This window comes from Urtica dioica, chromosome 7 (genome assembly GCF_054948205.1).
Source record: "Urtica dioica subsp. dioica isolate 48M chromosome 7, U.dioica_male_clone48M_v1_H2, whole genome shotgun sequence".
Lineage (NCBI taxonomy): Eukaryota > Viridiplantae > Streptophyta > Magnoliopsida > Rosales > Urticaceae > Urtica > Urtica dioica.
The window spans coordinates 33,437,497-33,450,002 of NC_142762.1; the positions used below are offsets into that span (position 1 = coordinate 33,437,497).

The 12,506-nt window shown below is 35.2% G+C and overlaps 1 pseudogene; it reads left to right on the plus strand.

Moving 5' to 3' along the window:
• The first annotated feature begins 271 nt into the window (after positions 1-271).
• LOC149390934 (UDP-arabinopyranose mutase 3 pseudogene) lies at positions 272-724 on the plus strand (annotated as a pseudogene).
• Positions 725-12,506: the final 11,782 nt, after the last annotated feature.

Genomic DNA, 12,506 nt, shown 5'->3' on the forward strand with positions numbered 1-12,506 from the left:
TCAAGAAACCTTCTCCGGCGAGTCCCCGTCGTGTCAAAGCCATCAACAGCTCCTCCGATCTCTCTCTGCGAGCCATCCATGGCCAACGAAGCGAAATCTGCCTCTGGCTCGAGTTTCGAGAGAAGAATAAAAAAAAATGGCGAGCGACAGGTTGTTCCTCCGACATGGTGACGGCGATCGCGACGCCGATCGACAACTCCGACATGATCGTCTCGGCGTCCAGAGACAAGTCCCTCATCCTCTGGAAGCTCACCAAGGACGAACCAGATCCGCAACAATGGCGTCAGGTTCCTCTGTGAAGCCGACGCCTCTTCTGAAGGACGAGCTCGACATCGTGATTCCAACGATCCGGAACCTCGATTTCCTCGAGATGTGGAGGCCGTTCTTCGAGCAGTACCAACTGATCATCGTTCAGGACGGAGATCCAATGAAGAAGATCAGAGTCCCCGAGGGTTTCGACTACGAGCTCTACAACAGGAACGACATCAACAGGATTCTCGGCCCTAAAGCCTCTTACATTTCCTTCAAGGACTCGGCTTGTCGCTGCTTCGGCTACATGGTCTCCAAGAAGAAGTACATCTACACCATCGACGACGATTGCTTCGTTGCGAAAGACCCGACCGGAAAAGAGATCAACGCTCTGGAACAACACATCAAGAAGAAAGCTATGTTCTGCAATTCTGTTCTTCTTAGCGCACTCAAGGTGTTCGACAAAATGTCTTAGAGAAATTTTTTTCTCAAAACAAGACCGGTTCTTCACAAAGTCAATTTTTTCTTCATTCATTCGATCGAGGTCTTCTCCGAGTTGTCTTCTTCGATATCCAAGTTCAATCCAAGATGAACTTTCGGGAAAGTTCATCTTGCGGGGGTGTATTAGAGATCAAATAAGTTTGTATGTGTCGTTTATGTCTAATAAACGATAAGTTGAACAAGTTATTTTTCCTTTATTTGTTTCATTGTATTTTCTTTTATTTTCCTTATGTTTCATGGCTATATAAAGTCATTTAGTTGTACTTTTCTCATTCAAGATTGGAATAAACATTTTCACTCTCAATCATTCAAGATGAGAGTTAGTTTTTCCCCAATTCTCAAATCCAATTTCTATCTATCCTAACCTAGAAATGTAATAAGGGGATAATCTGCAGATCATGATGGTGTTGAAAATGGACGGTCCTTGTCTGATCTAGAGTCTCTTTCCTCAGTTTTGTTCGCTTAAAGCTTCATGTGATTTTTCCGATTCTCTGAATTTTGAGTTGATTAGCATAAACTTGAATTTGGTGGCTCATGCCATTTGTCAATGCGTGCTTCAATGTAGAGTTTTTGGCTTTCATAACCTAGGGGAAGTTTCGCACGTTGTGGAAAATGCTGAGTAGGCCCTTCTTTTAAGGGAAAAAAATATAGCATAAAAAAGGGCAAACTACATAACTAGCATAAAACATACGTAAATTTTCATATCTCACTCATATTTTCAATCAATTCGGCAGTAATCGTTTTCTTTTTCTCCGGACAAAAATACCCTTATATTCTAAATCTGGTCAACACTTATTGAAATATTGATAACAATTATTAAAATCGGGTTAACATTTATTGGAATCTGGATCAAAATATTGATATATTGATATCTTATTCAAAATATTGCTATATTAAAAATTGGTTAACCGTTATTGAAATTTGGTTAACAGTTATTGAAATCTTGTTAACGGTTATTGAAATTTGGTTAACATTTACTAAGAGAAAAATAAATACTTCAAAAATTAAAATAATTATTTATGAAAAGTAAAAAGTTCTGCGGCTAATATTACACTTTTTTTTTTTTTTTTTTTTTTTTTTTTTTTTTTTTTATAAACGAAAAACGGCTACTAAAAGCAATTTCCACCCTAAAGAAAGCAATAGGCATTTTTCTGGGTCTTTGCTCTTATGTACTATTAGGCCTTTGCACAAAAAATGACCTGTACAATATTACAAATCAACGTAATTACTAATATGGATTTTTTTTTTTTTTTTTCAACAGCGTAATATGGACTTCAATATTGAAAAAAATGTACAACATAGATGCTCAAAACGTTATTTTCCTTTTAAGTAAGTACGTTTTATGGCTTTAACAAGTTATTTTTCTACAATTTATAGTATGTTGTTTCAAGTGATTTAATAAACTATTCAAAGTCCACAAAAAATGTTAGATAATTAAGAAGGAGGTCAGAGAAATACAAACAAGAATAAAAATAGTTCAATTTTGAATGGAACATTTTATGTACATTTATTTTCAAGCTAAAAACTTCATGTTTGTTTTGTTATTTTTATATATATTTGTGTCTTTTTTTGTTACTATTTATAAATTAAATAATAATAGCAAATGAAATATGTCTTTCTGGTAGGAATATCCATAAATTAAATAATAATAATAATAGCAAATAAAATTTTGTTGAATAAAAATAAGAGGCATTCATTTTTTTTTTTTTTTTGTTGATAAAAATGGTTAAAGAAACTCATACAAAAGGTCGCTTGAAAGTGTGCGTGCGTGTGTTAGAGAACAAATAGTGAAACATAAGAATTCACTAGAGAAGCTTAAAATAATAATATTACAATATGTTATTTTTATATTTTTGAAATATTATTATAAAAAGGCTTATTTCTATTGGGCGTGTTTGGCACAGCTTTTTTAAGCCTGTTTTTGCTGTTAGCAAAAACCAAACTGCAATATTACTGTTTGGTAAAACAGTTTTTAGAAAAAAATTCAAAAGCGATTTTAAAAATTGTACATGAGTCACAAAAGCTACGAATCTTAGCTTTTAGAAAAAGCGTTTTTGTATTTGATATAAAATTACTTTAATATCCTCACGTGATTATCCATACCACTGTTAAATATGTATTTTATGTCTATTTTAGTCTTTTTACTATAATATATTTTTTTTACCAAACACAAAATCAGCTTTTGTTACCAGCAACAACTGTTTTATAAACAGTTTTTTTTAAAAAAAAAAAACAGTTTTTTTCCAAAAACTGAATCTAAAAGCGTTTTTTTGTAAAACAAAGCTATACCAAACGATGCCATTATCACTCAAGGCCCCCGAAGATCTTGAGCCGTCTTTATGTACACAAGGAACATACGTGAAGCAATTTTATGCAAAAAAAAAAAAAAAAAAAAAAAAAAAAAAGCTAACTAATTGTAACATGAAATAAAGACACGTTCTTTGGTAAATTCACCAGTATGAAAAGGCCATTAAATTTTAATGGCATCCTAAAAACGGCTTTAAAAGTGTTATATCCGGCTCTCTGAGAAGCGACCACTATTAAAGGATTTAAAGGCATTTTCGTGAAAAAAGCGTCGTTGAATCATGCCATTTTGTAAGCGTCATTTTTAACGGCGCTTCTCCCAGCAGTGACACGAATAATTTATAACGATGATGGGGAAGCGCCGTTGTTACTTACAAGTACGCGTATGCTTGAATTTTACGAGAATATAGACAGCAGATTTATAGAAAACCCCGTCTTTGCTTAATACAGCCACTTACAAGCAGCTGTATTTTTCCTGCAGAAAAACAGACTCGAAACAAGGCCAAAAAACAGGATTCCAAATGTACAAATTTTCATTCAACATAAGAATCAGAATTGTATATCTATTTCATTCATATGTTATCATCAAAAGCAACCTAACATCAGTTAAAGTTGTACTCTCAATCAAAGAATACAGACTTGAATCTACTAAAAATGCATGAACTGAACTTTTTTTAAGAGACAACCAAAATTTTATTAAACAAATATTTAACTATCCCAAAGGTCTTCGAAAGGGAAGGTCTTATTAACAAAGTGGGCTCAAATGCAGAAACTGAACTTTGGGAGAAGACAAATTAAGCTTACCTTATTTTTTTTAAGGGTTATTAAGCTATATAGCCACACGGATATAGTGGATTGAGATATAGTTTACCTTTAGTTAATTTCTTGTAAATAACCAAGTAAACTTATTAACAGATTAATAAAAGACTTATTTAACACAGTCAAACATATATTTTAGGTAGTTAATAGGCTGCCACATATGCAAGTTGGCTATTTACAAAGTATTTACCAAAGGTTGGCTAATTTACAATTCTTATAGTTTAGGTGGCTTATGTAGCTAATTTTTTGTTTTTTTAACGCATTACCCTAAATACAGGTACTATTTTCATTGCAATAATATCCTTTCAAATTGCTTCCCAATCCAAAATAAAACAAATTCCTAAACCTCAAGTGCACTGAAATAAGAAGGGATATAGAACTCTTTTGACATGAAGTACAATTACTATGGCACCATATAATTCTTTCGCATGTTGAAGGAACAAAGACATTCGGTATGTCATGAGATAGAGTTTGTTAGGATATTAGATATATTGGGAGTTATGTAATAATGTATAGTACGAGGTCAATACAATAATATCATAAATTGTAATGGACTATAAATAGGAAGGGAATTAGTTAAAGGAGGCATCGAATCATTTTATAATTCCTAAGAAAGGGCATTCATAACAATGGAAATCTGCAATAGTAATGAATAATCTCATATTTGAATTACTAAACATAAAAAAACAGAACATATCTTGATCAATTTACCATACCTTTCACCAAAACTTAAACGAGTCTTAATTTAATAATCATCATTCCTGCTAGTGCTACAGTAGACTTGTTATCATTGGAAGAGAAGAACAAATTACATTAAACTGCTATTATTCTCTTACCAGCTTTGTCGTTTGCTGAAAAAACACATGTTGTTTTATCAGTACTGAAAACATTTTGTTTCTTCTTATATGATCTGACAGAGATAAAAAAATAAAATAAAAATTAGAAGACTAAAATATATGTATCAGGTCAGTTTGTGTTTGAGAACCCCTGGAACTGCAATCTTATTGTCCTACATATATCTTTTTTAAAGAAGTTAAAGACGAGCATATACAATATGTTAGGATTGGAATTTCATAACAGCGAACAGCCATAAAACACCGAACAGTTATTTATCACATACCAAACGGTTATCACGAAAGGGAGGATAATTTTTTCTAGAGACAAATGGGATAAAAATAGCTCTTCATTGTACTTTCTTTTGGATCGAACCCCTTAACAATTGCTTCTTGTATCGAGATTCGTCTAGTAGAAGAATAGTCCGATCTTTATACTTAACATAGTTGATAGCCTGTTGGCATTTGTTGTATAATTGTCGAGACAATTGTTGTGTCTATTTTCTGACATCAAGAGTTTGGCGCTAGAAGGAGTGAGTTCTGCGTTGAATTGCAATGGCGAGTTTGTCGGCACCACCACGATCCGAGATAGAAGGCAATCCTCGGAACGATGAGCATGAGCAGATCGAGCGTCACAACAGAACTTTCCCGCTGAGTGCCGAAGAAATTGCCGAGATGCTCCCACAACCGAGTTTGGCAAAAAAGTTCAAAGAGATGCAAGAGCGTTTAGCACAACTGGAGAAGAAGAACAAGGCTTTTGAGGAGCAGATCAAGACTAGGCAAGTCACAGTTTGAAGCAAAATTGTGATTCCCGAAGAAGACTGCCCCCGCCACAGGCCAGAGAAAGAAATTTGTAGAAGACAGGCTTAAGAAGACCAAAAAGCACGTCAGGATAGGTATGAACAAGAAGCGGTGACGCTGACAGTTTTGATCAACCTAGTGTTCGGCGTTTTGATGACAAGTTTCAACCATCCGACGAGGATCCAGAGTCTAAGAAGGCTAAGTCCAAAAATACTCTCGCATCGAGATTAGAATCTGATACCGAGGAGTCAAGAAGTACTGAACAGACTAACTTCCAAAGGTTGGAGCGCCGAATTGAAGAAGTTACTTTGGGGCAAAAGAGGCAACTAAGAGGCGAAGATACCGTTTCTCCGTTCATTTCTAGGGTGTTAGAACACCACCCACGCCACGGCTTCAAAATGCTAAACATTCCCCCTTTTTATGGAAGATCCGAACCAGGAGACCATCTCGACACTTATAAGTCCCGGATGGCCCAACAAGGAGCAAGCTTACAAGTGATGTGTCAAGCATTCTCCATTACCTTACCGGCACCGCTAAGAAGTGATATCGGAAGTTGAAGCCGAGCTCAATTGGATCATGAAAGCAAATTTGCGATATCTTCATGGATTAGTTTGTGGGATCTCGAGCAGGGATGACACCTAAAGAAAGGTTGTTGGCCATTCGACAACGGTCAGATGAATCCTTAAAGGATTACATTAATCTTTACTCGAAACAGACCATTCTAGTGGACGTTCTAAATGAAGATTTTAGATTGTCTAGCATTACCTCGGGGTTGCGTACTGACTCGACCTTTTTGTGGTCCTTACAGAAAATCGGACCTAAAGACTACAACAAATTCCTTCTGAATGCTCAAAAGTACATAAATGCCGAAGAGGCAAGATCCGCATGAGTTTTTATTGGAAGGCTGAGGAGTGTCCCAAACACCGACCACATAAGCGATCAGTATGAGCGGCGCCGAGACAATCGGCATCACAATGATCAACGCCTCGACAGTCAAGCCATGCGATCAATTGAAACGATCAATTGCCAATCAAGCCATTCTCAAGCCAGTACGACAAGTATCACCCTCTTAAAATGGGGATAGATAAAGTCTTCGCACTCATCGAGCATAAGAAAAATTTCCCAAAGCCGACTACGATCAAGAAGGATATTACAAAAAAGGGATCGCACCAAGTACTGTGCATTCCACCATGACATCGGCCATAACACTGTAGATTGTTTCAATCTGAAGGAAGCAATAGAAGCTTTAATCAAAAGATGGAAGTTGAGGAAATATCGAACTGATGATCCAGACCAAAACACCGACAAGCCCTTCAAGGCGTATAACGAGATTGTCATCATAGCTTGAGGGCCTTACATTAGTGGAAATTCCCGCTGGGCTCAGAAGAACTACATTGGAGAAGCAGATTCACACTGCTGGTGATGTTCACCTCAGAAGATAGACCGACCATGTCTCTTAAAAAAGAAACAAAATAAATCGCCTTCTCTGAGGAAAATGGAAAGTGGATTCATTTCCCATACAATGACCCGATAGTCATCAATGCAACGATCGGGAATCACGTGGTCGGAAGGATACTCGTCGACAATAGGAGCTCGGTCGACATTTTATATGGGGAGACTTTTGAGAAATTAGGTCTAAAAACAGATTTCCTCACGCCAAGTCCGACTCAACTTTACAGTTTCATGGGAGATGCAATCATGCCGAAGGGTCTCATCTGTTGGAATAGATCTAGGGTTAAGAAAATATTTATCGCTTCTAGCAAGAGACAGAATATAAAAAATTTCTTTAAAAACTAGTAAAACATTTTTACAACCTAGACAAAGTGTATGAACATATAATTTAAAATTTTTAAAACTACATTTAGTTTTTACTTGGTACCAACCTTGAATGGTGCTTGAACGTTGAGAAGCCTTAGGAAGGTTGAAACGCTCGTCTCCCCACGCAGCTCGCCTCTCCCACTAGTCTTTTTGAACTTGTGAGTAACCACAAAAGTTTCTACCACTAGAGTCTTTGAGTATGGTTAGGATTTAGTGTGTGGGCACTCTTAAACACAATGACTCAAGAACTAGTCTATGAGCCAAAGAGCTAAAATAAAACGCTAGGTCTAATGAAGACCTAGGTGCCAAAACAAAAAGGACAAGAAGAGATAGTGAGAGAGAGAGTGGGCGGCTACAACTTAGAGAGAGAAGCTCTCAATCTCAAAATTGTGTGTTGTGAATTATGAATGAGATGAGGTATTTATAGGAGGAGGATTATCTTGAAAAGGTAGTTTCCTCTTCTCTATTGAATATCACATATTCATGTGCAAATCCTAGTTTCCTCTTTACCCTCATGGACGTCCAACTCAATGCCATTAAGGCCTTGGATTTGTTTCATCATTTGATTTCTTCTCTCTTGGCCGCCCCCTTTGATTTCCTTCTAGAGGAAATTTGTTTCCTCTTTTTCTTTTGGCAAGTATCTTCATACATCAATGCACAAAATAATCTCTTTTTCCTCTCTTTGGTGGACGGTTTGTAGGCTTCTAGAATAAGCTTCTAGATGCCTTTTTCTTTGTTCATGACAACATAAGATAAGCCCATTAAGAATTTTCACATATAATTCCATGAAATGAAATTCAATCCTCAAGGTACAATTCACGTAACTTGGCCATGTGATCTAATTCGTTGTCATCATATGACAATGTCAAAAAACTTATTTATTGACATTCATACCATCCCATGTCCAAAAGGACAAAATTACTCTTTAGACAATTTTCGTAAAACTTGTATAGTTCAACATTTTAACTTGTTTTGACTTAGCTTTCATGTTTAACTAATCCTACTCTATTGACTTGTGGTAGTGACCTCATGGATCCAAATGAACAAAGCATGAGCTAGCATACTTGGACTCAAAAGTTCACAAACCTTTTCCAAGTTCTAGCTTAATGTCAACTGACTCCACTAAAGAGTTGACTCTGAAATCTCTCGGTTCAAATGAATATATTTTCTACTCAAGAATTCTACTTAATTGTAATGAGTGGATCCATTGAATATTATCTATGTTTACCCTTCACGAATATCATCAACTAGATGGGGTTTACAAAATTACCATTTTACCATTCTAGCTGTTATTTCCTCAACTTCTTTGTCGCTTGTGAATAAGTTAGAAACAATGTATTGACGATGAGCTAACAAGTCACATTGATTCATCCAAAAGAGTCACGACTCAATTTGGACACTAGCCAGTTCATTTATTCACATTCCAAGGAACAAAGCATGAGGTGATATACATTGCATTTCAGCAATCTTGTATATGAATTCCATATCTATGAGATTTTCACAAAGTTAGTCATGACATCTTCATAACTTAGTACTTCACCAATATGTCTTGTCTATATAACATAGTGAAACTAGGACTCTGACTTTCTCAAATGAGAATACTAAAGCTATGAAATGACATGTCTCATTTCAGGATTGAGGTAAGCATGATGCAATTCATAAATAGTGACTTCGAGACTTAAGAGGTTAAATGGTTTGTTCTTATTCTGTCTCTAGAAGTGCACCGATCAATTCAGTACCTTCAGAAGATATCTAGGAAGAACTATAGAGTCTCCAACTCTCAATGTCCCATAACCAATAACATCATAGATTCTCCTAACAATCATACTGAGATCAATAACCCTTTGATCCTTAGATTGTGAATATACTGTTTTAAGCAAACCATGAAGAGTTTGTTCATGCAAATCTATATTTGACTCTTCATTTGCTGTTAGGCTTGTTTAAGGACTAAAGACTACAGTTTATCATAAAGCTTCAAATAGACAAGGAAGAATGAATGAACGTTTCAACTTTTATTAATTAGTTACAAGCAAGAGTCTTCGTGAGACTTTATTACATCAAATGTACATAAGTAAAGACTACTACTCTTCTTGTAGGTACCATTGACAACATCATCTCGCTCTCATTAACTGTTGGTGAAAACCCAATTACGATGACGATCAGCCCAGAACAGGTCGTAGTCCCCGGTTCCTTGGCTTTCAACGTGGTGATAGGATGACCAACCATATTGGAACTCGGAGCAATAACATCGGTCAGATTCCTGACTGTAAAATTCTGGACTAAGTTGGGAATCTGATCAAGCACAAATTACACGTCGGTGCGATCAAGAAGTTTCCAAATCGGGGACAAAGTCCTGAAGAAAGTGTTCCCCGTACACCAAAAATCCAACAGATGAAGTGCTGAGACTAAACTAGGAAGACCCTTACACGGTCATCTCATCACTCGAAAATGAAGCGAAAGGAGCTTTCAGAAAAATTTGGGGTATTTATAGGCACATGATTTGAATCGGCACGATGAAGTTTCCGATAGAAGCCAATAAATGGACGGTCAAGATTGACTTAACACAAAGATTCAGAAAATACTTCTTAATTCGACGGTCCTAAAATGAATCATCAACACAAATACAAAGAGACGATAACAAAGTCATTTTGCAATAATAACAAATCTCATCGAATCAACACATCGAACAAAGAATGACACGCGTCACACGCAAAGTCCCACCACGAGGACAATACCAAATGGTTTCTTAGTTATAATCAAGGTTCAAAATACCGATGATATATCCCGATATATCGTCGATATCAAAGAAAAATTGGAAGTTCGGTATAAAAATTACTATAACAGTCTGAATATTGTTTATTCCTCAGATACCGATATTTTATTAAAAATGACTAAAACAGTCAAAATAGAAAAATTAGTCCTTAAATATTGATTTTTATGACTCTAAACAGGTCTAAAATTTAAACTTGAATTCTTGGACCGACAAAGACCCATTGTTGCTTCTGAAAATTCATAGAACTGCATAGGTTTATATGGAGTGATTTCTTTCAATTTTAGTTTCACAATAATGTGAACTCTATTTGTTAGCTAAATAACATCAAAGATGTTTTATTATTTTTTGTTTTTTTTTGCATTCCCTTATTTCACAATTCAAATAAATGTGATATATTCATTCATTAAGTATATATATATATAGATACGTAGATATGTTATGTGTATATATATATATATATATATATATATCTATTTAAAACATATATACATAATTTCTATTTGTTATAGGATTTTGTCGATATATCCGTCGGTAGTCGATATATCATCGGTAGTCGGTATTGAAATTGTTATAAGATACCCATCTACCCATCGATATATCCGTCGATACTCAATATATCAGTAAAATCAAAACTTCAGTATCGGTATCGATATCGATATTTTAATCCTTGGTTATAAAACTCGAGACACAACCTCGAACGTTCGACATTGTATGAAGATACCAAGCACATAAAGTTTCTCACCATTTAAAAATACTAAGAAACTGGAGTGCAGTGTTATGATCGGAATTTCATAACACCGAACAAGAAAGGGAGGACAATTTTTTCTAAAGATTGATTGGATATAAAGAGCTCTTCATTGTATTTTCTTTTAGATCAAACCCCTTAACAATTACTTCTTGTATTAAGATTCGTCTAGTAGAAGAATAGTTTGATCTTTATACTTAATATAGTTGATAGCCTATTCGACATTTGTTGTACAATCGTCGAGACAATTGTTATATCCATTTTCTGATATCAACGCAATATATAGGAAAAAAAAGTACAAGAGCATATTGTCCTTGTCTGTTTCTTTTCCCGAGCACCACAGCAACGACCAGCAACGGTAACTGTAACGGAGGACCAAATAGGAAAAAAAAAATCCCAAAAAAATCATGGATAACATCTCATTCATCTCCTGACTAAATTTCCGTCAGGTATATAATATAAAAATTATGTAAACTAATAGCAATCGTTAAAACTACAAGTGGACATATAAGTGGCGAGAACGTAAATGTTCATGAATTATTCAGTATACATCTATCTCAGTTTGTATAGTCCTCCTGTATTCCGCTCAAATTATTTTTACAGCAATTCGGTACCAAATGAGTCCTACTCAATTCTATTTGGAATATTTCCCTATATATAACACTTCCCATTTATATATTAACTAATTAATGCTTATATAAACTGAAAACAATCGTTAATTAGACTGTAAGTGGACATAATAAGGACCATATTCTAATTATGCATACTTGGAAGATGTGGTAGATAAATGCTCATCAATTAAATGACTTTATTCAGTATACTGTATATCTCCAATAAATCAAAACTAGCATGCCGATAATACTTTATGTTATTCCTGAAATAATCTATCTTTTGTATGGAGTAAAATTATTTTTGGAAAAATAACACATTTATACCATGTGTTTTAGTGAAATATCGACTTTAACCTTTGGTTTTCAAAAATGTCGAGATCATACCTTTTGTTTAAATAAAATGACGAAATTATACCCTGAAATTAGGGGTGGCAGTTTGGACCGTACACGAGACACGACACGGTGTAAATGGGTTTGGGTCGACCTTAAATGGATCTGGGTCCATCCGTGTCGAACACGATTAACACGATTAAATAACGGGTGAACACGACACGAACACGACAACCCATTGAGACTCAATTAGACACGAATATTAAATGATTTGTTAATGGGTAAACACGATCAAGACCCATAATGACTCAAATGGATTGTGTTTGAACTTCTCTTTTGTATTAAAAATATTATGTTGGTGGCTTAGTTGATTATATGAAGTATTTTTATTAATTACTTATTCTAACTAATTTGTTATTTAATTTGATTTAGAGAATTCCAATATTTTGAAGTAAACATGTTTAAGGGCCTAAACCGATTTGCGTGTTCAAATGAGTTTAGTAGTCTAAATGGGTCTGTGGGTCTAAGTGGGTTCGTGGGTTACATGGTCCATTAAGACACGATTAATAAATGGGTCTTAGTGGGTTGGGTCTGGATTTGGCAAAAAAATAGTGGGTCGGGTTTGGGTTTTGCTCCTAGACACGATTAATAAATGGGTCGGGTCTAGGTCTGTCAAAAAATACATGAAAACGAATAAGACACGGCACGAACACGACACATAA